This window comes from Eupeodes corollae, chromosome 1 (assembly GCF_945859685.1).
Source record: "Eupeodes corollae chromosome 1, idEupCoro1.1, whole genome shotgun sequence".
NCBI lineage: Eukaryota > Metazoa > Arthropoda > Insecta > Diptera > Syrphidae > Eupeodes > Eupeodes corollae.
The window spans coordinates 117,739,083-117,765,669 of NC_079147.1; the positions used below are offsets into that span (position 1 = coordinate 117,739,083).

Below are 26,587 nucleotides of genomic sequence, written 5' to 3' on the forward strand. Positions count from 1 at the left end.
GAAAAACTGTAGTTAGAACTTTCAATCACAGACTGTTCCTTGTCGCTATATAACTGAAAGATAAGGTATAAATAGTTAGAACTGGAAAACTTATAAAATTAATGCATAAGTCTTAAATTTGATTGAAAAACAAATTTGTATATTCATTTCACAAAACCACTGACCTAGCGAGAATACAAATATTTTTACTTTTGTACAAAAGTACTTTTCGGCTTATGAAGTTAAGTCTTTAAAAGCCTATTAACTATTCACAAATCTTATGCAATGAAAATTGGCAACAGAAGTAACAAGTTGAAGGTCTTTTTATTTAGTCTCTACTTAAATAACTTATTTTCAGGAATTTGGAAAATAAACAACGAGTACACACAAATAAAATAGGAATGGTAAAAAAAGAGATGAGTAAATAAAAATGTTTTCACTGTTCCTGCGTTGTTTTATTTTCATGATCCATGTTTACATTCTGTAACTCTCGTTTTCAATGTTTCTGCAACTCTCGCATCGACAAAATTAAGTCCATAAACTCTGAAAAATTAAACAAATCTGATTTTTTTTGCATTTTTCAATGGTCTGAGCGAAAATTAAACGGTTAAACGCAGCTAATAATAAAAAAAATTATAGTTCTAGTGCTTTCAGAGTTTTATATTTGCACCAACTAATTTATTTTACTTACTTAATGATTAAAACTGGCTTCAAAGAACTAAGTAATATTTCTCTAAATGCGTAATTTAGAATTGTTTCTAAATCTTCATTGTTCTGGCACCCAACAAGAGTAATTAATTTCACTTCATATTCGAATGATATTACTCCCAAACGAACACAATGAGAGTACCAAAAAATTGTTCATCCATAATTTTGAATTTTCTTTGAACACCTCTGAACAGCTAACTACATACGCTATTTTTCAAAGGTGGTCGCCATTTTTCAAATGTGGGGAGCATGCACATCTTCTGCATAAGTATTTGTTCCCCACATTTTTTTTATATGGAGTTAATCCATATGTAAATTAATGTGCAAATCACAGCTTATGGGCAAAAAGAGAGTCGAAGTTGAATCTCTCGTTTAGTTTTGTTCTCGCTGTTTTTTTTCCAACCACCAAAATAGGCGTTTGGAAACGATTTTTTCTAAGACTTTTGAAAGGCAAGGCAAAAGTGAAATTGGACGGTAGCCTTCGATAAGTGCGTGGTCTTTGTTTGCTTTGGGGATGGGCACAATGGTTGCCACTTTCCATGTTTGGGGAATAACTCCCTCATAAAATATGTGATTGTAAAAGGACTATAATCTGTTTTTTAAACAGGAAGGGCTATTTTTAATCATTGAATAATTTATTCTGTCGTATCCGGGGGTGTTACCTTTTACAGAGCGCAAGCTGGTTTCAAACTTTATTGGGGATTCTATTGATTTTGTTGATTATGGTGTAATTTGTAATGACTTCGTTTAACCATTTGTATTTTTCTTCAACGTATTTTGGTTGGAAATTAGAGTCGTTATTGATACTTTCACAACATTTAGCAAAGTATTCGTTGATCTTTATAGGACATGTAATATTTTCGGAGTCGTTTCATTAACATTAATTCTTATCTGTCTTATTATTTGTAAGGTTATATTTCAGGCTACACTTTTTTATGATTTCCTTGTTTATAAAAATGCTGCTTCAAAACAAACTATTAAAAATGATGCTTAAACTTCGTTAGCATCATTTAATTGCCGATCTCCACATAAGATCGAATGTTGTTTTGGTTAAAGATACAATTGCAAAACTCACCACAGTATGTTATTTCAGCTCATTTATTTCTTTATTTATTAACTTATTTGTTGGTTTATTTATTTCATTATTATTTGTTGGTTTAATTACTTCATTGTAATAATTGTTTCTATGTACGAGTAGGTATATTTCATTATTGATTTACTTATTTTTTTGCACATTTTTTTTTTTGGATTCATGTTTTTGTATTTGAACTATTTATTTATTTATTGACATTTTGTCTATATCTCATTGGTTAATATGTACTTACGAAAAGTTTGTAACAAATTAGTTCACATTTTGTGAACTCTCTTGTCATTGGTTTTAAGTAATTAAATGGAGAGCAATGGCTTTTAAATAAAAAATACATCACTCTTAGTTGATACATTAAATGACTTCACAATTTAAATGCAAAACATTCTCGTACATCACTACCTATTACAATTATTAAATTTCGCCTTACCAGACTTTATTTTTGTACACTACCCATTCAACATTAGTTTTTTTCAACCCTAATTTTCTCAAAGGAAATTATTTGACGTTTAGCATTTATGCATTTTTACCCCTCGGAAAATTCACAGATGTTTACACTAACAACTCTAAGCATTTTTAGTTGGGGTTGACAAATTACCATTATACGACAATTCATTGCAGTTATCTGTTATGAACAAAAAATAATATATGTACATATAATGGACCATAAAGCAATATTTGTCATTGTAACCCTAATTTTTGTTTGTAATTTAAAAACAAAGATAAAAGAAATAATGCAGATGGGGTTTGAAGTGAGCAACCACAAAGAATTATTAAAAACATGTGCCAATAAAGTTAAATATGTTCAAGATTTTGATTTTCCCATATATTGTTCAATGTTCACTTTCTTAATAGGGTGTAATTCAGAAATAAAAGAACAGAAGTGCTTAATGTTGTTATTCATGTGAAACCCAGATATTATTTGAATATAATTTATTTAAAATATAAAGGAAGATATAAGGAATATGTGTCAAATACATCTCGACTCGTGATGGAATTAAGCACCTTACACATGATATCATTTTTAATGAAGAATATAACTTTTGTTTTGATTTGCCTATAATAATTTCTTGTCTTTTTCTTTCTAATTCAACCTGTTTGTTAAAAATTGCAATTTTTCCTTTTTTATTGTAGTTTTAAGGATTCACTTTACATTAGCATAAACAAAAAACAATTTAAAATGAGGAAGATCGCTTCTCGAGGTATATTTGCAAAGTACCACTTTTATTTTGTATAAAAACAGTTAAAAAAAGAGGCTGGGATGCGATCCACACTGATAACTTCCCATCCCGAGTGTCGATTTGTTTTGCTTAAAAGTTTGTATGTTTTCGTGTGGGGATAAAAAAGTTGTTAGTTGAATTATTCTTACAAAAATTTTAAATTACCAACAATATTTTTCATATAAAGAAATAGTTTAGTTTGAAAATCTAGTTTTGTTAAATAGATTAATCGAAAACAAATTTTTCCCAATTTTAGTGGAATTTCTTAAATTTTTACAAATTTTATGAATGAAATTAATTTGAGAGCTATCAAGAACAGAACATCAATCAATGTTTAACAAAATTTGCGTACTATTTCTTGTGGATTTTATTTTTTTACGAAAAAAAACGGACTGTTGGATTTTTAGATTCTTTATATCGAAAACAATATTTTACGTAAAATAAAAAAAATTGGTAGTTAATATATTTATATTTTTAAAAGCATTTTAAGCGATAAGAACATTTTTACCAAGTCTTAGTATTGTTTTTTTGTTAGGTTTTTATTTTTTTTTAAATAAAAAAAAACTGCCAATTCGATTTTCCTCAAAATTTTACTGCGTGTTGACAACAATAATTTTTAAAAGATAAGGTAGTTTGAAGCCCATATTTCAAAGTTCTAAAAAAATGTGAGCCGAAAATCCATTTTTACCAACTTTTATTAATTTTTTTGTTTAGGTTTTTAGTTTTTGCATAAAACTGTCAATTTGATTTTTCTTAAAATATTTCTGAATGTTTAAAACAATATTTCTTGTAGGTAACAATTAGTTGGAATTTATTATCTCAAAGTTTTAAAAAGATATTTGAGTCGAAAATAAGTTTTTAACAACCTTTGGTAAATTTTTTTCGATTTTTATTTTTTGTAAAAAAACTGTCAATTAGATTTTTCTCAAAATTTTATCAGATGTCAAAAACATTATTTTTCGTTGCACAAAATTGTTTTGGAGATAAAAATCATATTTTAGTCGTAAAATTTCTTTTTTTCAGTTTTTTTTTTTTGATTTATAAAGAAACCGTTTTTAGTCTCTAGCGTCATTGGTTCATGAGATTTTTAGGTTTAACCAAAATGTTCACCTTTTTTGTAAACTGCTATGGCAAAAAACCACCCACTCAATTTTTTTTGGAGCCCTTTCTGCCTTATTATCTGTATAACAAAGTTAATTTGAAGTCGATATCTCTTCAGGTTCTTGAGCTATGGAGGACGAAAAAACGTCGTGAACATTCGGATGTACTACGTAAGTGCACATGCACGCACAGACATCTTTTATTTCGACTCTAGGGATCTTGAAACGTCGAGAAATTTCAAAATTAAAAATAAAATAAGTAATAACAAATTTCATATAGTACATAATTTCAAACTTTTTAAGAAGTTTATAATAATTTAAGTCTACAACAACAACAAACAAACAACATATTTTAAATGGAAAAGTTAGTTGGTTTGGTTGTCTTTCTTCACGTCCGTCGCAATAGAGAAATGTTATAAAAGTAATTTTTATGAGGAGATCTATGAGACTCCGAAGCTACTTTTTACCGGCATAAAATATCTCATTCCAGCAGATCCGACACTCAAACTTATAATAAGATATTTGATATATTCGTTTTTAATAACGCTAATTATTAGCATATAATTCGGTGCTGCTTCTGGACATTTTTTGATTTACAAAATATCGTACACGACGATAAATTTTCCTGTCAAGGGGCGATTCCAGCAACAAAAAGCGATGTTATTTTAAAAATAAATTCAGGCATTTTAAATGAAGTAGTAGGGAGATATGAGGGAGTATTCATCGATAGACACTGTCAGACACACAGAACAGTGCACTGTATAGATACAAGTAGAGTATCTTAACTTACTTGAGATGACCATTAAGTGAGGTCTCACATAAGCTCAAATCGAAATGCGGAATTTAGATGTCCCTGGATTATGTAACGGTAAAAATCATGCCGCACAACTTGTGCGAATCAAAATAATTCCTACAGATTTTTCATACCAATTCAAAAGGCCTCAATTTCCTATTACAATTAATTTCGCTATAAAAATAAATAAATAGCGGAGGCATGCCTAGAAAAGCCGGCCTTTTCCCATGCACAGTTATATGTTGAGTGTTCACAGGTGTCCAATTTACAGAATCTGTTCATTCTTTCACCCAATAAGAAAAAATTGATATTGTTTACAAATTAACTCTAAGTTAATTATAATAATAAAAAAACACCACTTATCACTTTTACAATAACAGCTAGTATATTTAATGAGAGACCTTCTGTACTAAAATGGTTATAACTATACTTGACATACCTGTTGTATGATTTTTTTGTCTCTTAATTATTAAAAAAAATGTATTACACCTTTTAACAAAAATATATACCTACCTATAGTGGCGAACAATGTATTTTTTTTTAAATAAGAATAATTTAAAGTTCATGTTTGAATATCTCCTGAACAATGTGATTTTTTTTAAATAAGAATAATTTAAAACCTCCTTCTAAGCAATGAATTTTTACAAAATTTGACCTTATCATTTTATAAATAATTGAATAAATAACAAATGAAGAAATTAATGTATGACAAATTACAAAAAACAAATACATTAAAAAAAACAAATAAGTAATAGAATAAATTAATTAACAAATAAATACATCAACAACATTTAAATACACTGCTGCTCATCTAAACAGGTCTCATATATTTTCTCCTCACTGTTAGCCTCATATCATATGTATTGCAATGACACATCTTTCAATGAAAAAGCATCATTATGCTTGTTTCAACAAAAATTGCATTTTACGTTAAGTCCATTGTCAATTGTAGTCAAAATTTAATCTATAAATAGCCAACGACTAATCGTGAAAAAAAAATGAATATGAGTCAACATTTAGTAGTATAATTGTCCGTGTGTAAAACATGAAGTGCTCAAATATAAGCTGCAGAATTGAATGCGTTTCAATTGAATTGACACAGCTAATAATAGGGATTTTCAATTACTAATAGCGTGCCGTTGCACAGCCGTGGTGTGTTCAAATTACGAAACAAACATACAGAAGATCCAACATTAGTATTGCTGGTAAATCAAATGAGTTCAAAAACTCAGTTGGATAATTTACAGCGTACCCGTAAAGTTATGGTTAGTGCGTTGGACTGTCATGCAAGGGGTCTTAAGTTCAATCCCTGCCTATGCCACCTTAATTAAAAAAAAAGTTTTCAAGGGTACTGCCTCTTGCGAGGAATTGACAAATCCTCAAAGAGTAATTCTTGTCATAAAAAGTGCTTTCTCAAAATTAGCCGTTCGAATTCGGCATATAAACTGTAGGTCCCCTCCATCCCTGACAACATTTCTCGCACGCAGGAATGGTTGAGAGTTGTAAGTCACTAGGCCTCGTTGTTTCAGCTGATGGGTCTTGAACTTTCAGTTGTCCTTTTTAACATTACGCCACGCTGGCAACGTTTTTAAGCACGCGTTGACCTCTTTAGTGAAAGTTGAACGAGGAATAACGGGAAGTGTTTGTCTGAAATCACCTGTAAAGAGTGCGCCAAATAGTACATTCATCTCAGATGATAATTTTACACCGTTTTAGCACTGTGGTCATGGATGATTGTTTTTCTATATTGCACACCGCGTCTGGTTTATTTTGAATATTTAGTGGTATTTTAAGTACTAAATGACCCTCCATCCAATAAAGTTGCCGCGATACCAGAAGGCAACAGCCAATGGGATACCATTATTTGATCCTATTTAAGCAAGAATTAAAAAAATAAGAAATGGTTTACCAGTTCCACTTGGTGCATCCAAAAACAAAGAATCCACATTGTCCTGCCGAAATTGCGAACATGATGTGGTTATAAATGGTTCTTTGTTCTTTATTAATTAGTGGAACGTTGCGAGCAACAATCGCTGCTACAGTATTGTATTGTAGTTCACGATTCAATAGCTGTGAAGGCAGTGTCATAGTGTGGGGAGCTATTTGCTTTTACGGAACCTTGGAGGTCCAATTCATTCAATGGAGAATGAGTGCAAATTTGTATTAAGGTCAAGGAAGGCCTTCAAACAGATTTCTGACCTGCGAGGACGATAAGGCAGTGGAATGACCTGAATTTAATATAAACGAGAATGTGTATTGAATCCTTTCATGTTAAGTATATGAGTTAAGTCGACAATCCGGTTCCCTTCAATACCTGGAAAAATTGTATAGTTCCATTCCAAATCGAACTTACGAGACCATTTTAAAAATCATAATCATGCCAATGTTAAAGAGCAAAATAAATAAAATTGCAATTTGTGTATTCGTTGAAACTATTTAGATGTTTTTATGAATGCATTAATTCTTGCTACCGGGTAAGAATAACATTTTTTCTCCCAAAACAAGTGCATAATGATGTTCTTTCATTACATACATGTATAACAAAGATGAAGAGAGGCTAACAATGAAGTAAAAATATGTATGAACCTATTCAGATGAGCGGCAGTGTAAGTAACAATTTGATAATTAAATAAATTAATGTCTTTTCAATACATAAATAAAAACTAAACTAAGGAAGTAAATAAGTGCATAAATAAATATACATACACATAAATAAATAATCAAATTTAGACTACATAAAGTAGCTTTTCGTGTTGGAGTAGGAAATATTTAGGCAGTTTAATGGTACATCGTGATACAAAAAAAATTTATATGTATATATAGATTAGAAAATGCATAACTCATTAAGCATCATTAATAAGAAAACAAAAAAAGAGGCTTGGATGCGACCCACACTGATAACTTCCCATTCCGTCTGTCGATTTGTCCTGCTTAAAAGTTTGTCTATTTGTACTCGTATCAATTTTTACCAAATTTGAGTACTATTTTTGTAGATTTTATTTTTTATGAAAAAACGGACTGTTGGATTTTTATACAAAAATTACTGAATATCAAATTGTTTTTTTTTAGAGTTTCATTTTTTGTAAAAAAACTGTCAATTCGATTTTTTTCAAAATTGTATCGAATGTTGAAAACGATATTTCTTATAAGATAAAATAAGTTTGAAGCCTTAATTTCAAGTTTTTGAAAAGATATTTGAATCGATATTCAATTTTTACCAACTTTGAGTAATGTTTTCTTAGATTCTTATTTAAAAAAAAAAATGATTTATAAAAAAAACCGTTAAAAGCATTTTTTTTTCAAAAAATATACTTCTTTGATATAACGTTACAATATATTATATAAAATTTAATTTAAGTCCCTATCGTTTTTGGTTCTTAAGATATTAAGGGTTAACCAATATGTCCACCTTTTATCTTAAAACTGCTATGGTAAAAAAACCACCTACGCAATTTTCTTGAGAGGCCTTTCTGCATCTTTCTGCTTTATTATCTGTAAAACAAAATTTATTTGAAATCGATATATCTTCTGGTTCTTGAGCTATGGACGACGAAAAAACGTCGAGAACGTACGGACGTACGGACGTACTGACGTACGAACGTACGTACACACGCACGCACAGACATCTTCCTAAAAATCTTTTGTTTCAACTCTAGGGACCATGAAACGTCGAGAAATGTAAAAATTTTCAATTTGACAAATCGGACCCATTACAATAACTTCCTATGGGAAGTTAATAAATTGATATAAGGTAGTAGTCAGAAAGTTTTATCTATTAGACAATTAAATTATTCAGTTGTCAGTGATTTTGTGATGAGGTATGTTGTACCTGGTCTTGTTCTTCTATATTAAATATTTCAATCTAACGCAACTGTACATATACTATAAGAAAAGGAACATTAAATTCATCCAAAATAATCCTTTAAAAAAACTAGCTGGGATGCCACCCACACTGATACCCCCTCAACCCGTCTTTCGATTTGTCTGGCTTAAATCCTTAACAAAATATTCATAATAATATTTTTTGTAAGATAAATAATTAAAAGTCATTGGCGCGAAATTTTAAACAATTAGTAAAATGTTAAAGCCATTTTTAGCAAATTTAATACGCTTAATAGATGGATTACCTAATTTTAAGCGATTTTGACATCTTTCTATCTTATAACAATTTACGGAATGGCTTCTTTAACTTTCAGCAATTTGCTGTACAATTATTCTTAAAAAAGCAATGCTCCAGTCAACGATTGTAAATTCTAGTTAATAGGTTCTTTTAAGCGTGTTTGCTGTGTTTATTTTCACGAACTGTCACTTTTAAGACATGTTTGGATGCTGAAGACTATTAGCAATTTCCTAGTTAGGAAATATTAAAATTTTGAACTCCCTTATTAATAACTTGTAAATGGCAACCTCCTCAATTTCCCCATTTTTGGCAACTATACTAAAAAATTGGCTAAAATACCACTTTATAAATTATAATTGTACTGTCGTTAAGATAGAGTAGTCTTATAGCAATACAGACTTTCTTTAATGTTTTCGCTATATGTTCTCTGTAGTTAAGTTTTTGGTCTAAATAAGCCTCTAAAAAAATTACACTCTTTCAGTTTATGTTAACAACGTTGAAATTTTGCCGATTACTTGGAAGTAAACAAGACTTTCTTTTTCTACTTAAAAAGATATCTTATGTCTTATCAGCATTTAGTTTTATTTTCTATTTGGAATAATACTGAGTTATTAGTTGAATGGGTTTAACATGTCTCTATATTGAGACTAAATTCTTGTAATGACACAATTCCAGTATCATTAGTAAATATAGCCAATTACCATTCATAAAGCTGGGGAAAATCGGACGTATAGCTATTGTAAAGGAATGGCTCTAAGACAGATCCTTGTGGAACACAACATACATAAGCACATAAGCACTAAAGGCCCGTTTGCTGATACTCACTTTATTAAGTTACATATAAAATTCGTTTATATGTAAATTGTCAAAAAAAAATTCAAATTGTGTAAAAGTACCTATGTGTGATATTTCATAAACGGTAAATTTATGACAAGATTGTGAAACGTTTTGCGTTTGTTCAACATTAATAAAAGCTGACAAGAAAAGGACAAGAAATCCAAAAAAAAAAGTCATGTATCAAACCTGTTGTAAGGCCATTCTAGATCCTCCTCGATTTGTTGTTATACATGGATAGTCATATTTTTAATCAAACGAAAACTTCTGTAGGATTCCAATTCATCAAAACTAAAAAGTACTCATTTCTATCATATAGCTGACGGGAACACTGACTTTAATCAATTGAAGAACCTCAACATCATCTTCTAGTAAATCGGCCAATTCAAAACTCATTTTACTTTAGTTTGAATAGTTTGAACTAGTTTAGTTGGCACAACAATTTACTGAAATGTCATCACACAACATAATCTCCAATGTGAAACTTAAGGTGTTATGTCCTACTATTTCTTCCCCATAAAAAAACTTTGAGTTCTATGCAAGCTATTAACCAGAACTTGGTAACTTATGTGGAACTTAAATAGTTATGAGTCGTGTCAGCAAACGGGCCTAAAACACCTATAAATAAATTAGGTGGCGCAACAGTCCGTAAAGAACCAAGTCCTAGTGACTTACAACTCTCAACCATTTCTGTGTGCGAGTAATTGCAGGGATGGAGGCGACTACAGTTTATATGCCTAATCCAAACGGCTAATTTGAGAAAGCACTTCTTCATGACAAGAATTACTCTTGAAAAAATTGGCAAATAATTAACTATAAAATGTGTTCCTATACTTAAAAACATTGTGCTGTTAATACCTATTTGCATATAAAGCTTTAAGTTTTGTTATTTTTGAATTAATTTTGCTTTTTTTTTGTTATATACCTACCTATGTTTGATAGGTATTTGTATGTGAAAATAATTATTATTTTGCATTTTTTTTAAGATGTTTGTTTTTTAATCATCGATATGGACGTTTTATATGGATTTTAAAATCTATCATTTTGTTTCTTGAGCTCCCATACGATCTAGCATTATAAAATTTGAAGTCTAGCATTATGAAATTTGAGATTATGGTAACACTGCCTGTGAATAAAACTTTAAGTGGCACAGGCAGGGATCGAACCCAAGACCCTCTCGCATGACAGTCCAACGCACCAGCCACCAACCACAGAGAAAAAAACTAAACGATGGAACCAACTTCGACTGTTGCTCTCTATTTGCCAACAAGCTGCGATTTCCACATAAACTTGCGTAGCATATGGATTAACGCCATATAAAAAATGTGGGGAACAAATACTTATGCAAGAAAATGTGCATACTCGCCACATTAGAAAAATGGCAACCACGTTTGAAAAATGGCGGATGTAGTCAGTTGTTCAGAGCTGTTCAAAGAAAATTCAAATTTGTGGATGAACAATTTTTTGGTACTCTCATTGTGTTCGTTTCATTCGAATATGCAGTGAAATTAATTACTCTTGTTAGGTTTCAGAACAATGTAGATTTAGAAACAATTCTAAATTACGCATTTAGAGAAATATTAGTTATTTATCTGAAGCCATTAAGTAAGTTAAATAAATTAGGTGGTGTAATCTGAAAGCACTACAACGTTTAATTTTAGCTTACACCGTTGAAAAATGCAAAAAAAAACAACTAAGATCTGTTTCAATTTTGTTGCAGGAACATTGAAAACGAGAGTAAGAAAATATAAACATGGATCATAAAAATAAAACAACGCAGGAACATTGAAAACATTTTTAAATACTCATCTCTTTTTTACATTCCTATTTTATTTGTGTGTACTAGTTGTTTATTTTCTTTACATTGCTCACGATATTTCCAAAATGCTTAAATAACTTAAAAAGTTATTTAAGTAGAGACTAAATAAAAAGACCATCAACTTGTTATTTCTGTTGCCAATTATCATTGCATAAGATTTGTGAATTGGTGATAAGCTATTCTTACTGCTTTCCACTAAGCTAGTGTGTTGCGTTTGCGTTTAAAGGCTTAACTACATAAGCCAAAAAGTACTAAACTTAAATAACCATAAGCATAGAAAATGATGTGTTCAAGTAATTATTGTCGCAGCAAAAATTCATAATTAATTTTGTTGGTGTATAAAAAGTTTAAAAAGTAATTCATGACAAATAAATGTAACGCTAATACTAAGTTCCATTCCTGACAACAGTACTCGCACACAGGAATGGCTGAGAGTTGTAAGTCACTAGGCCCTGGTTCATAACGGACTGTTGCGCCACCCAATTTATTTTTTATTTAATACTAAGTTCCAGAAAATATCGATTGATACAATTGCAGAAGATATGGATACTTTAAATAAATATTCCCGGTAGAATGTAGAACTTTATTATTTCCGCCTTTTATAATTCAATGCAAAATAATTCAATGCAGTATATTTTAGATAATACAGTAGTTAAGTTATTAGTTAAGGTATTACTTGAAATAAACATAACATACATTTATGAAAAACATGTACTCGTTCATACATATATACAAATAAAGTCTAGTCTAAAAAACCTTTACCTTGTTACACTCTTTCTGAACACATCTTTTCTTGTTATGGTTGTTAAGCCATCTATCTACATTTCAGAGAAAGAGAAGGGAAAAACAAATTCACCACGATCTACCCTTATAACGCTTACCGTAATTTATTGACCAACGAAAATTGTTTGCTAGAATGAATTTGTGAAAACCAGAGAGAGAAAGAAATGTCAAATGTCTCAATCTCTCAACTGAAGTTTTTTTCTCTGCTCTGGAGGTGCAAACATGTATACACCGATACGAATTCAACACACTATAAAAAATGATAGTAAGGGGTTTCAAAGGGACGGAGACGAGGAAATTTGACCCTCTCGATTAGTTTTTTTTCTCTGGCACTAACCATCATGCCACGGGTACCTAAACAGCTATCTTACAAAAAACTTTGAATAATTTTCACTATAAAAGTTGGAAAAACTAAGCAAACTAATTTGTGCACCATTCCACACTGTATCAAAGGCTTTTTTTATATCTAGTAAAATGAGGCCGATTGATGTGCCAAGCAAGCGATTCAATTTCACATACTGGCATACTTTCAACACTTGGTGAGCAGTACTTTAAAATTTTCTGAACCCAAATTGTTCATTAGGAATAATATTCAATTGATCTGCAATTTCTAATATTTTTCCAATATATCGCTAAGATTCTTTAAAAAAGTAATTGGTCGATAGTCGGAAGTTTAAAAAAAAACATTCGCAGTCCTTGGAATAGGTATAATTTAAGCATTTTCTAAAGCATGGGAAAATATTGGGTTCCTATACGTGCACTGACCGAAGATTTGACAGGTTATAGTTGTGGTTTTCCTTTTTTCGGAGAGGATGAACCACAGCGGTCTTCCAATGCACTGGATGATATGCATTATTCAGTGTTCTGTAAGTTGTCTTCAAAGTTTTTTAGTCTTGTTCCTACGTTGTGCGTTAATAGTCGCGTTTCTGTAAGCGTTCATTTGGTCACGTTATTTGTACTTTGGTATTATCTGTTCCATCGTTCGTTTTATTGTTTCGTCAATCTGTTGTCAATGTTGGTCAATTTCTGTATTTATAAGGTTTATGTTGTTTGGTGGGGCATCTTACTGTAATTGTAAGAGTGCTTTGCAACGTATTCCTCCAACTCCAAGCGTTCGTTCGGAGTCTGCATTACAGCTGCCAGTCCGCATCTCAGTCGTACTCGCCAGTCTGTAAGCAGTTTCGAGGGTGATTAGATCCAGAAAGGAGCCGGTTCTCCAGCAGGTCGACGCCATAATCAACACTGTAAAGATTCATCAAATTAAAAAGATTATTATGTTGATTTCCTCAACCTTCATGTTTTGCGTTCAAATCACCGTCCAATCCTAATCAGTGAATTTGCATTTACAGATAGGCGCGTAGCCAGCATTGCACCTATTAGGGTCTAAATGGCGCCAGGCTAGGCAACAAGGAGTAGAGATAATCTACCCTTCTGTTAGTTGACCTTGTATGCTCAACAACAGGGCTACAATGTCAGGCTGGACCTCTGGTGCCTTAGGCACAGGGGCCTTTGGGAAAACAGTTGTTGGAGCCTGTCTCGTGTTCCCATTCCCTGACACCATTGAGGCGTAGGAAAATTTGAGATCCACGAATTTTTGTGTTGGAGCCTGTCGACCTGTTCTACTTCCTTTGGCTGTTTGACTGGCCAGTTTTTGTGTCATTTGTTGCACCTTAGGGCAACCCCTATACCTAGCCGGGTGGCCCTAGTTTTCACAAAGGACACACTTGAGCTGGGTTAAATCCTTAACCCGCCCATTCCCCAGTTTACATTCTTCCTTGATGTGGTTTTCGGAGCACTTGACGCAGGGCAACTGCATATTGCACTTGATTCCGGTATGGCCAAACCTCTGCCACTTCGTACATTGCAGAGTGGTATCGTGCTTTTTTAATGTCTCTCAATGTATGGCTTGATAGTCGAACCGTATGATTTCCCTCAGACTCTCAATCCTACTTTGGGGCGATAATGTTACGAAAAACATTGGCAGTCTATAATCTCCACCTCCACTAAGCTACCGATAAGTTAAATAAAGAAGGGCACACTGCCTTCTTATTCGCAAAACACTATTAACGCACTTCTTTTTTTTGTAATTTAAATTAAGCTGCTAATCACTTCTTCTTTGTGCGGAAGCCAAAGAACGTCAGAGCCCTAAACACTAACCACCACGCTACGGATACTACACATTTATCTATACATAATTTAAGACTATTTAGATTACACCACTTACAAAATTCATCTAAGTCATTTTGAAAGATCAGGCAATCATTGACACTAGAAATAACAGCAGAGAACTGATGTCATTTCCAAATAAGACATTTTTAAAAAGAAAATACCAGAGAGAACACATTTCATCAACCAGTACAAATAGGTTACGACCAAATAAATTTAAACCAAATCAATAATTCCAAAGGGCTAAAGTTGTCTTAAGAAGATTTTTAAGTTGTCCCTTTTAAAATTCTTTTTAACATCAGTTTATAGTGTATGAATTTGTTTATTATATTATAGGAAGTTATTGTATTGGGTCCAATTTGTCAAATTGAAAATTTTGACATTTCTCGACGTTTCTAGGTCCCTAGAGTTAAAATAAAAGATTTTTAAATAGATGTCTGTGCGTGCGTGTGTACGTATGTTTGTACGTCCGTAAGTTCCCGACGTTTTTTGTCGTCTATAACTCAAGAACCAGAAGAGAAATCGATTTCAAATAAATTTTGTTATACAGATAATAAGGCAGAAAGATGCAGAAAGGGCTAACAAGAAAATTGCGTGGGTGGTTTTTTACCATAGCAGTTTGAAAAAAGGTGAAAGTTTTGGTTAACCCTAAATAATCTTACGAACCAAAAACGCTAGAGACTTGAATTAAATTGTTTATAATATATTGTACCGTGATTTCAAAGAAATATATTTTTTGAAAAAAATCTATTAACCGGTTTTTTTATAAATCAAAAAAACTGAAAAAAAAATTTGTCACCTCCAAAATTTTACTACTAAAATATGATTTCATTTCCAAAACAACGAAGAATAATGTTTTTGACATCTGATAAAATTTTGAGAAAAATCGAATTGGCAGTATTTTTTATAAAAAATAAAAATCTAAAAAAACATTACTCAAAGTTGGAAAAAATTGAATATCGATTCAAAAACTTTAAATTTAAGCTTCAAACTTATTTTATCTTATAACAAATATTGTTTTCAACATTATGAAAAATGTTAAGAAAATGTTTTTTTTACAAAAAATAAAAACCTAAAAAAAATTAATAAAAGTTGGTAAAAATTGATTTTCGACTCAAATATCTTTTCAAAAATTTGAAATATTGGCTTCAAACTAATTTTATCTTATAAGAAATATTGGTTTTAACATTCGATAAAATTTTGAAAAAAATCATATTGACAGTTTTTTTACAAAAAATAAAACTCTAAAAAAAAACAGTACTAAAACTTGGTAAAAATTTACTTTCGACTCAGATAACTTTTCAAAAATTTAAAATATTGGCTTCAAACTTATTTTATTTCACAGAAAATAATGTTTTCGATATTCAGTAATTCTTATATAAAAATCCAACAGTCCGTTTTTTCATAAAAAATAAAATCTACAAAAAATAGTACGCAAATTTGTTAAAAATTGATATGATACATATAGACAAACTTTTAAGCAAGACAAATCGACATACGGGATGGGAAGTTATCAGTGTGGGTCGCATCCCAGCCTCTTTTTTTTATTTGCATTCGAAATTCGCTTAATGTACCTTGTAATCTTTAAATGTCGGCATAGCCGTTTACATTGAGAAACTGTTTTACAGCTGAGTGCATTTTTTTAAAATTATTATAACATTAACGGTTAAAGTATCATTAGCTTAGTATTAATAATTCAAGCCTAACTTGCACTAAAAAAACAAGGTCAAGAGAAAATCCTTGAATATGTGGTAAGTACATACTATGTAAGATGTCGTGTCTTTTTTTCGTTGATTATGTTTTTAAAACTAATGAGATAATAATCTATGTATATTATGGTATCCTTATAATAGAACAATAAACCTTCGTTGGTTGAGGATGGTAAGACTGAAAACAAGTTTGAGCTACTACTATTGCATGCTCTTAATAGTATTGATCGTCTGAACCAAGGGCCTGCTGACGAAGTGCATAGTCACAATGAAAATAAATGACAGTTTCAACGTTATTTTTATTTTCTTCTTGCATCTCTAATTTAAAATATTTCTTTGCTGGTCGTCACTTTCGCAGATTCAAAACAATGCAATTAGGCTTGTTGATTATGACAGCAGTAGTGGGGAGGGATTTTAGTGGTGATTCAGATGAAGATCTGATTTTTCAGACAATATGGCTAAAAGTAAGGAGAAAACCTTAACTAGACGAAAAAAAAATCACCCAGAAACCTGGAAGGCCAATGTAGCGATAGGCAAGCAATTTGTGCAACGTATTGCGGTTTTTCAAACTATAATGGGCAAAAAGACTTGATATTAAAATTTGTACAAAGTGAGCTTCCAAAAGGCAGAAGGGCAAACACCAACAAATGAAAAATCGCGAAAAATATCTCAACGATACTTTTTAGAAAACCAAAACAAGAGGCACAGAGTATGTGCAAGTTTTTTTTTGGGAAAACGCTTTGTATTTCAAATGGACCATACAATACTGCTATCAAAGGTGTATATTTTGGATCTTTTACTGGGAATGATAAAAGAGGTCGAAAAGTTCCAGAAAATAAAACAAGCCAAGCTGGAATAGCTTTAGTAAAGAGCCACATAGAAAGCTGTCCAGTCATGGAATCCCATTATGTGAGGAAATCGACGAATAAAATGTATCTTGACAGTAGTTTGTCCATTTGGAAAATGTATTAACTCTATTGCAATGATTTTTGCAAGATGTTTAATGTAACTGAAATTGTCAGTGAAAAATCTTACTTGAGAATTTTTTGTAACAACTAAAACTACTCGTTTTTCTAACCAAAACAAGACCTTTGCGCAATGTGTGCAAAATATTTTCAAGCTTCTGAAAAAGGTTAATGTAAATTGGAAGCGGAATACTCAAAGCATTTGATGCGAAAAGACCAATGCAATATAGATAAAATTAGATGCATTGATGATCCCAAATTCATAACTTTGCAACTTTGATTTGCAAAGTGTTCTGCAGTTGCCATATTGAAGTGTTTCATTGTTTTATCATTCAAGAAAAATATGGGTGTATAATTTGACAATCAATGTTGGAAGTGGAGAAGATGCTCACTGTTACACTTGGAACGAATTAAATGGTAAGCGAGGAAGTAATGAGTTCAATTTTGTACCGTTTTCTGGAAACGTTGTCCACAAGCGTGACTAATGTTTCACTGTTCTGTGACACTTGCGGTGGCCAGAACAAAAACCAACAAGTGGCCATGCAAAACTTAAGCCACCTTGATAGAGTGGACCTTAAATTCATAGAGTCAGGACATATAGATCATTACTTTTAACTTCCCATAGGAAGCTATTGTCGTCATTCCGATTTGTCGAATTGAAAACTTTGACATTCCTCGAAGTTTCAAGGTAACTAGAGTCAAAATAAAAGATTTTCATTGAAATGTATATGTGTGCGTGTGTATATGCACTGCACGGACAACGAAGAATAATGTTTTTAACATCTGGTCAAATTTTGAGAAAATTAGAATTGACATAGAATTACTAACTCGCGCATGTATAAGACTCACTGGCAATGAAGAATAGGCGGCAAACTGCGTAGCAAAGAGATTAGCTTTCTCTAAAGAGTTAAAAAAATGGATATCAGTGACTACCATGGTAGGAACCGAGGAAGAGGAAGAATTCCTCATGGTATATTAAATGAGTAGTACCCGTGGCATGATGGGTAGTGCGTTGGATTGTCATGCGAGAGGTCTTGGGTTCAAATCCTGGCCTATGCCACCTAAAGGATTTTTTGCACAGGTACTCCCTTTTGCGAGAAATTGACAAATTCTTCAAGAGTAATTCTTGTCATGAAAAGTGCTTAGTCAAATTTGCCGTTTGGATTCGGCTTAAAAAACTGTAGGTCCCTTCTATCACTGACAACAGTACTCGCACACAGGAATGGTTGAGAGCTATCAGTCACTAGGACCTAGTTCTCAAACGGACTGTTTCGCCACCCAATTTATTTAATTATATTTAAAAATGACCAAAAATTGTACTGCATTAGGGACATTTCAATATCTTTTTCATAATTTTTGGTCATGTGAAAATTTAGTCCGGCGAATATGAGCACCGCAAGCCTTCCAGGCTTCCTTGAACTTTTTTAGGCTTTTTGGATGAAATAAGACAAAGCATCAAATTCACGATAAATAGATACTTTATCTAAATAAGGGCTTCAATCAAGGAAGCAATAGTAAATGATTTGCTTATTCACGGAAAATTTAAACCACATACAATTAAAAAAAGAATTGGTGCCAAGACCATATTGTGATAAGAGCTAATAAGCAACATAATTCCTGATGTAGAATATAGAATGGAATACAAATTCAGTAAAATGTAATTCAAATAATCTGCTGAAGCACAAATTAGCGAATGCACCAATTCACTGGTAATGAAAACCTATACTAAGCAACCTATGATAAGAAACAGCGGTTAGCAAGAGTTATTCTTCTTTTGATCTCAGCGCTGGTGTTGTTTTCTGCTTTCATAGCGGAGCCTAGGTAGACAAAGTCCTTAACAACCTCAAAGTTAAGTCTGTTGATGGTGACGTTTTGACCAAGACGTGTGTTGTAGGTCCTTTCTTGACGACAGCATGTACTTTGTTTTGCCCTCATTAACCGTTAAACAGATTTTTTTCGCCTCTTCCTCAATACTCACAAAAGCCCAATTGACATCACGCTGAGTTTTTCCGATTATGTCATATCATCAGCATTTGCTAGTAATTGGAAAGACTTTTGAAAAATAGTGCCTGTAGTGTTAGCGTGGCAGCTCTGGACTATTATTTCAAGAACGATCTAAAGCTGATTTCGGTTCGTCGTCGCCGTTATACAGTCTGCAGAAGTGGTCCTTCCATATCCTCAGCATTGACTGCGGTTCTAGTATGATGTTTCCACTTTCGTTTATGTTCTTTTGTGTTTCGTTTCACCTCTCAACATCTTCGACCACACGCTTCTCATGCCACCAATTGGTTTCTAAAATTTTTTTGTGACTTAAGACTGTTTATACAATAAAGCTTTATAATCGAAAATCTGATTGTTTCAATTAGAAACAAAATTAAATTCATCTTTAATTGTCGATTAAGTGTTAAGTTAGCAAAGCCAACTTTCTTTTCTTTCTTTTCTAAGACAATCATTCACATTTTGTAAAAACTGAAATGTAGAACCACTATCCATTGCAGCTCAAGATGGGATGTTCTTATCAAGTTAAGCTGGAGCAAATAAGGTTTGTTATCCAATGTCTTTATAAAAGGAAACAGCGACCCCAACAAATCTTTATGCAGAGCTAGTTTTTTATTTCTATTTCCAAAAGTTTCAGCTAAACCCTATTCAACTCCTCGAGAACCCTTGACCTCTTTCGACAAGATGGTGGTTTCCTCGAAATGGATTTTGCTTCCGTGAAACTTGTATTGTGTTCATCCCTTTTAAATATTGCATCTCATCTCCTTCAGTTGAAGCAAAGATATCTTCTGATGAAAATTTTAATAAGTTTCAGAAAACTAAACTACCAAAGAACAATATACTCCTGACTCATCCTGTGGCGCACCTGATTCAGCTTTAAAAAATGTTGTTAGTTCTTTGCTGAATTGGCCACGAAAATTTTCTTTTTAATATCGGATTCTGAAAGTAAAAAAGTCTATAATTTAATTTTGTATTTCAGTTTTCTGTTAACACGAATACACAAATTATTTTTTATTCAGGATATCGAAGTCATCTGTTTCCCTTTTAATACAAAAGGAATGTCGGTCTATCTGCGAATCACCTTTGAAGAACCATATGCCTGTACCGGAAACTGTAAACTTTGAAGAAATTTCAAAGGATTTTTTCAATGATAAAATGAGTTCATTTGAGCAATTCGTGCCCTTTGACGTGAATTCGAATAATTGACTTTGGGTGCATTCGCAAAGCTAGTGACTACGTAGTCAACATTCAACAAGCTTTTTGAATCCAAAATTGCACTGCAAGGCTAGTCAAATTGCACTGCAAGGCTAGTCAATGCACTGCAAGGCTAGTCAATCCGCACCTGTCATTAATGACAAATGCGAAGGATAAGAAAGAAAAGAAACATTTGTGTTTTGAGAACCTTAAATAACCTCTTATTGTAAGTTCAATAAAGTCCAATACGAGATATAATATTAAATATTTATATTAATATTTAAACACTGAACGATCAATTTCGCTTATCATTTATGTGCTCTTACTGATGTGAAACGTCAAAATCAGTGTTTACTTACTTTAAAGCCGATAATTGTACACTACGTCGGAGGGGAAATTTCATTTAATTTTGTTGTTGCTTTTAGCGAATCAGATGACTTGAATACATAGTCACAAGATTATATATGTATATTAAATGAAATGTCAGCAAAATTATGTTTTTTTCTGTTTTGTGGTTTATACAATACATTTTCAAAGGAAATTGTTGTATTGAACTAGAATCTCTATTCATAAGTTTTCTATTAGATAGCGTTTTTTGAATATTACTCTCTGCAAATGCGAATAATGCATAACATGGCGTTTTAAAGGGTAGGGTAAAAAGCAACGTAGTTAAACACAGTATTGTTTATTTATTTGTCATACTTAATACTAGCAATAATACTAAGAAAAAGATATTGTAGGATTATTTTTAGACGCCAAATTCAATGAGCTAAGGTCACGAAATAAAAAAATAGGTTATAATTAAGGAACAAAAGCAACACAAGTGAATTATCTGACACGGAGTAAGTTAACTTATCCCTTTTCTAGTTCTTATCTCATAATTCTACAAATCTTATCATCTAGTTCTCTTCCAGATTCAAAAACACCTTTTGATTAACTAAAAATGCGATTGTTTTTTTCTTGAAGAGGGTTAAACACATATCATTGATCTCCGAAGTTAGTTTTCCCAACAAGAATTTCTTGGAGCCCTTCGAAGAAAAATTTATTTGTATATATCAAAAATAATAAAAAAAACTGTTATAAGTACTTAATCGCAAGTCATCACATTTAAATGACATTCGTTGAATTTTGTCGGAGATAATTTCCGATGAGCTAAACGAAAAACTATGTACCTGAAAGCAAAATTCCGCTCCTACGGTTAACTCGATAGTGCATAAATAGTTTCTTGAAGTCAAACAATGACTAAATTTAACTGTTTTTTGGAACTAGAAATCTTATTATAAACGGTTTTTCAATAAGGGCGGGTAGATGTTTTGTGTAGATGTCGTGACGTTTGCTTTGTGGCACGTAGTGCCGTCCACAACCATATGTCGTCTAGGTACATATGGTTCAATTTGGCCCATAAGAAATTATTATCAGCGATATGTAGCGCTCGCTGTTGACGGTGGCCGCCTCGCGATTCGAAGTCCAATCATCGAACAAATGGCGTTGTTTATCGTCATAAACTTTAAGCTCCTGGGTCATTTGGATCTTGTACGGGTGTAGACCCAAGTTTCGAGGTAAAATTCGTCAAGTCGAAGTCTGCGAAAGGCCGAGTTCTTCTGCACGCCGAGGAATAGATTTCCTCGGGTTCTGCTGTACTCTTTCACGGACGATATTGTGTTCCTTGAACGTACGACGGGTGTTTGCTGATTGTTTACTGAACCGGTCGTCCCAAATTTTGAAGAGTCAACTGCGAAGGGACACTATGTCTACCGTAAAATGGTTGCAATGCGCACAACGAACACTCATTTTGATAATAACGTTTTATCATTTGAACGTGCTGTTAAATCATGTAACTTACCATGATGATTTGGCTAAAGCAATTGAATAATAAATAAAAGATTTGACAGATGTCACCAAAACAAAATGGTCATGGGGTGCCAAAATATACCCACGCCAATTTGAAAACCTTATATAAAATCTGGTAGCTAGTTTTTTCTTGAGGAATGAAAAATGATTCTTAAAATTAAAACGGTTGTCAAAAGATATACCTAATATATTTATTGTGTATTAATTTTGTATATGATGACTAAGTACATCTATATAAAATATATTACATGTGCGTTTATTGTTGAAACTTGTAAATGTAAACTTTTTGGTGGTGAGTTGATGGATCCTGTATGATTGACCCATGCGTCAAGTTCTGCTAGTGTTTTTTTTAAATATATATATAGTTTGACTCAATAGACTAGAGTAACAAGGCCAGGTCTTGACAACGTGCTCACAGATATCTCTAATTATTTCTGAGTTGATAATTGTTTTAATAATTTGTGCTTTTTTTTTAAGAATCTTGGTTGATGTTGGAAGCAAATCTTTCATAGCTTTCTTTCTTAGCTGTTTTTGCTTCCCTTCGAATTATGTCGTTAGCTTTGCGGTATTTAGCTAAATGTATACCAGTGGTTGTTTTTTTTAAGTTTTCCAGAGACTTAGTTTTTCATAACGTAGAATAGATAATTTTGATTGGCTTTCGCGAAGTGTTTTTGTTGTTTGTAAAATAGCTTTGTTAGGATGATAAAGACGACCGCGATTCCTCGAAATACCTAGTAGTGAACAGTGACTGGTTCTTAAGAGAAGCTGTAGGAACCCGAAATGTAATTAAATTGTACTTAATTCGAACGACTGAAGCTAATATATTAGAAAAGAAGACGGAAATTACAAAAATAAAACCATTAAAATTTGTGTAATGCTCTTAGTAAAAAATAAAAAAAAAACGTATTATTTTCTACCTTTTTTTTCAATTCAAAAATTGCTATGACTAAGATACGTAGAAGAAATAACTACCCTTAACAGATATTAACGATTGCTTGGCTATAACCTGGCACTAAGGCGCTTAATAATGCAAAATAAAAGTGCTTTTGGAGGTCTTTACCCTCATTTGTTCATTTACAATGTACCACTAAAAACTTCAAAAGCAATAAAATTGGATTAAAAAATAAATAAATTTAGGGTGTATTCCGAAACGCTGAAAATCTGCGCTAGTACAATCGCATTTCTTTTCTCATGCATTTGTGAACGCACTCCCAATGCAGAATGTCTGCAGTAAACAAAAAGGTCTGACTTAGTCCGATTTGTATGTAAACAGAGTTCATAAACGTCAGAGAAAAATGGCTGCCAAACAAATTTTGTTGAACTTTATTTTTGATTTACTTACTTAAGGTGGCGCTACAATCCTTTGTGAACTAGAGCCTTGGTTTTTGATTTGCTTACTGAAAAAGAAAAGAAAATTATAATTAGCACAAATATCGTGCAAAGAAAAAAATAGAAATAAAATTGTAACGAAACAATTTTTAAGCTTAAAAAATTATCGCATATTGCCAAAAAATGCATTCTTCATGAAAGTGATTTCAGAGTATCCTGGCGATATGTTCCGTAGTCATTTTAGGATATCGAGGTCCATATTCAATGTAAGCTTCTTTGTGATTATTATACAATATAAAAAATTAAATGTTAATTTACATAGTTTGTTGAAGACGAGTTGAAAATATTGTGAAAAACAAAACAAACTGAATTCCATCTCCATGCTTATTCGTTTAGTAGCTAAAACTTTAATGTGATTAGTTGTCCACACAGTACTTTCATCATCCCTTTAAAAACTATAATTTAAATTATTTTTATATAAAAATTAACAAAATATTTGCCATTACATACATTTTTTACGAGTCAGCCGGTTCGTCCTTCTTGTTATTGTACAAATTATTTTATATTTTTCCCGCTCTTTCTGCAGCCAAACAAATTCAGCTGCACAATCTGCATGACGCTGACGACAGTCTGACGTTTATGAACGGTAGGTACTGCAGTTCGACTAGGTTAGTTCGATCGAAGATCTGACTTTATGAATGCAGATAACGCAGTTCTTAGTTAGGCTGACGTTTATGAATACACCCTTAATTTGTTATCTTATATGCCTATCTAAAGTTTTATTAAGGAGCTGTTTTTTTACTTTCGCTTAAGATGGCGTTCAAAGTATTGTATCCAAAGTTAAGCAAAAAAAAATACAATAGCGTATGTCGCCGTAGCACGTACTAAAGGTTTTATATATTATATTTATTTATCGTTTACTTAAATTATTTACGTACACTATACCCGCTGCAACTGGTTAAGTATTATTGAAAATGGACGAAAATGTAACACAATAATTGTTTACATATATTTTCTACTTTATAACCTCAAATATTAAATTATTGTGTTAATGAATAATCTTTGGTTTATGTTTACTCTATTTCAATGCTGCAATATGTTATTTGTCTTCAATAAATTTTATAAAACAAACATTTTAAACATATTTTTAAGCTGTTTTTTTCGTATGGTCAAATATGATTTAATATTTGGATTTTTTTAAGTTTAAAACCAGACATACTGTAGGATATCTATATCATTAAACAAACTTAAATGTATCGCATTCTTATGTTTTCCGCAAATACTTCACTTCTATCAATTCAATTTCTTAGAAAGATTATTAAATCTCTTCAACCAATCAGAAAAACGATAAAACAACTTAACAAAATGGATGCGTTCAATCTCAGACAGATAGGGTATCCGGATACCTTTTTGTTAGTGTTTTACATGTAAAATAACAGCTGATCAAAGACAGCTGAGATGTCAAAAAAATTTTCCTAAACTATTGCTGCACCTCAGCGTCACCACGCGTCAAAATGATGCTTGTGTGTTTCTAAAATTTTGACTACCAAACCAACAACAAACGTACTGACGTACGAACGTACGTACACACGCACGCACAAACATATCTCTCGTTTATTTCGACTCTAGGGACCTTGAAACGTTGAGAAATTTCAACATTTTCAATAACTTCCAGTGGGAAGTTAAATATGATTAATATAAATGTGTTCAATATGACGTGTACGCTCAAAATGACTAATATTTTTGAGAATTGAAGAATAGTCATTCGACAAAAGTTATCAGATTCCACTCCATCGTCCCACATCAAATCTGTTAAAAGTTGAGCTTCCTCTTCCACGTCGTAATACGTTCTTTTTTCCTTGGTTCAGATCGCTGGTGTAAATGCTCATAAGAATCTGTGAATTCACCGCTTCCTGTTGAATACCATTTTGAATTTGGAATGTTGTGGTAAAATTTACATTGCCACTTTTGACAACAAACTTGTAACCTCTATGTTTTCTTTATAATAAGCGCACACTTAAAGGGCCTTACCAATAATAAATCGCTAAATACACTTTTATGTATCGTTGAGTTAAATTTTAACATCGAGTTAATTTGCGTGTACACCAATCACCAATATAAACACGTCTTTTACTAATTAGCCTTCTATTACAATATCTACTATATTCTCTGTCAAAAAGACAGCATTGAATCGACATTTGAAAAATTTGCTAACATAAACAAAACAAAAATGTTTGCTTAAAATTAATTTCGAAATGGATTCGGACGATTCAATAATAAAAGGAATAAATATCTTGGAAAATATGGCCGAAGCAAGGAGGCAAAAACTATATGACAAAATTAAACCATTTTCAAAATATGACGATACAAAGTTTTATCGGCGCTACAGGTAAATATTTTTTTTTCAGCATAAAGTTGGAAAACATAATCGTAATTATATATTAAAAGAAGTATTATTCTACTTACTTTTTTATAAAATATTGCCACGAAAAATCAGCAGACAACAATCACAACAAATCTCAGCTCTTGTGACCTAAAAAGTATTTATTGCGTGTGCTGTCCAAACGATAGTTCAAACCATGAAGTTTAATTTTAGTGTCCGTTCATAGTTGAGTTTCCCAACAATACATTCAACTGGGCGTTAGCCCTTTGCTTAACTATTAAAATGTTTATTGTTATGGCAAAATATTTCAAACCCAGTAAAATATTTAAGTGAGCTTTAATTTTGATTATTAGTAAGGCCCAAAGAGATAATACTACCCTTATTATGTAAACATAGTATGTGCACTAGGAAGGGTAGAGAGGGGTTGAAAGGAGGTGTCGGTTCACAATGGTTTTGAATTCCTGAATATTGCAATGGCTGGGAAAGACAAAGTGTGGTAAGGCATTCCACATTCGTTTATTACGGCTATAGAACGAATCTCTGTACTTG

General features: G+C 32.1%; 1 protein-coding gene across 2 annotated transcripts in view; it reads left to right on the forward strand.

Moving 5' to 3' along the window:
* The window catches only part of LOC129940554 (pituitary homeobox homolog Ptx1), a 115,735-nt gene that overhangs the window by 77,168 nt on the left and 11,980 nt on the right, over window positions 1–26,587 (forward strand). The gene's annotated exons all lie outside the window — the stretch shown is intronic.